Raw genomic sequence first — 1,315 nt, 5'->3', positions numbered from 1 at the left:
AGGTCAATAATTTATCATTGCTTGCTCATGCACTGGCCGGGCACATAAAGAGTTAGGGGTACTTGCAAGATTCTGAACACTAGGCCTGTAACACGGCGGTTCGAAACCGGTATGGTAATGGAAAGCTAGGCTTATAGCACAGTGACTTGAAACCCGTAATGCAACTGAATAGGACAACATTTTTCTCAAAGACTAGAAAAGCAATATCTGCAGGTGCTAAGAAATACGAGTGCAAAGTTCAGCAGGCAATTTGGCTGTTAGAGCTTGCACAAACAGAAGACAAAAGTGCAAGTTTCGAGGGTAGTCAACATGCACCATAAATTTAGCCATACCTTAATCCGATTTGATAATTACACCCCCGCATAGACACATGCTGTTTTCTATTGTTTCTTCTTCTTCTAGTTTAAGGCATCGAAAGGATCAGTTTGGAAATTGTGGCTTCATAACAAAGCTGGTTCCTTAGTAGGATTAATAAGAAGGTGAACCAACAAAATCTAGGACTTTGATTAATACTGTTACGACAGCGGAAGTCACGTGACGCTGGTAACACGTAATGAGTATCTAGAAAGATCGAGGAACCTGTCGAACGTCCTAGCGTTTGCTAGACTCGTGCTCTTATAGTATATAAGCCGGCAAATAAAGTGACTACAACAATTGAATTGAGACAGAGACAGAGATATAGAGACAGATAATCGAGTCAAGCCGTAAGTAAAGTGCGTGAATTGTTGTGAATTCTAGCGTGTGTTTTATTAAAGTGACTGTGGAAATTAAGTGTACTGCAAAGTTGAATTGAAAAAGAGTAAACTATTTAAGAAAGGACTTGCATTGCTGAAGTTCTTCTGAAAGAATTTCTACGGAAAATTAACAAACGAACACAGAGACGTAACAAATTGGTGTCAGAGAGTGGGACGGAAAAGAAAATGAAATGGAAACGAGAAGTGGCAAATCAAACTACGACTTAGCAGATTTGATGGCAGCAATACAAGAACAGCAAAAGAAACAAGAAGAACTAGAAAAGAAACGAGAAAAAGAAACAAGAAGAGAGACAACAGCAGTGGCAAGAAAACCTGCAACAGTTTGTTGGAGGAGAAAGAAAATGAAGAAGAAGAGAGACTACAGCAATGGTTGGAGGAGAAAGAAAATGAAGAAGAAGAGAGACTACAGCAATGGTTGGAGGAGAAACAAAATAAACAAGAAGAGAGACTACAGCAGTGGTTGGAGGAGAAAGAAAATAAATAAGAAAAAAGTCTCCAACAGTTGAGAGAAAGCCAAATGGGAAAGATTAGTAATTTCAAAGGGAATTAAATACATTAAA

This window comes from Limulus polyphemus, unplaced genomic scaffold (genome assembly GCF_000517525.1).
Source record: "Limulus polyphemus unplaced genomic scaffold, Limulus_polyphemus-2.1.2 Scaffold1029, whole genome shotgun sequence".
NCBI classification, from domain to species: Eukaryota; Metazoa; Arthropoda; class Merostomata; order Xiphosura; family Limulidae; genus Limulus; species Limulus polyphemus.
Note: the sequence above shows the minus strand (reverse complement) of the source record.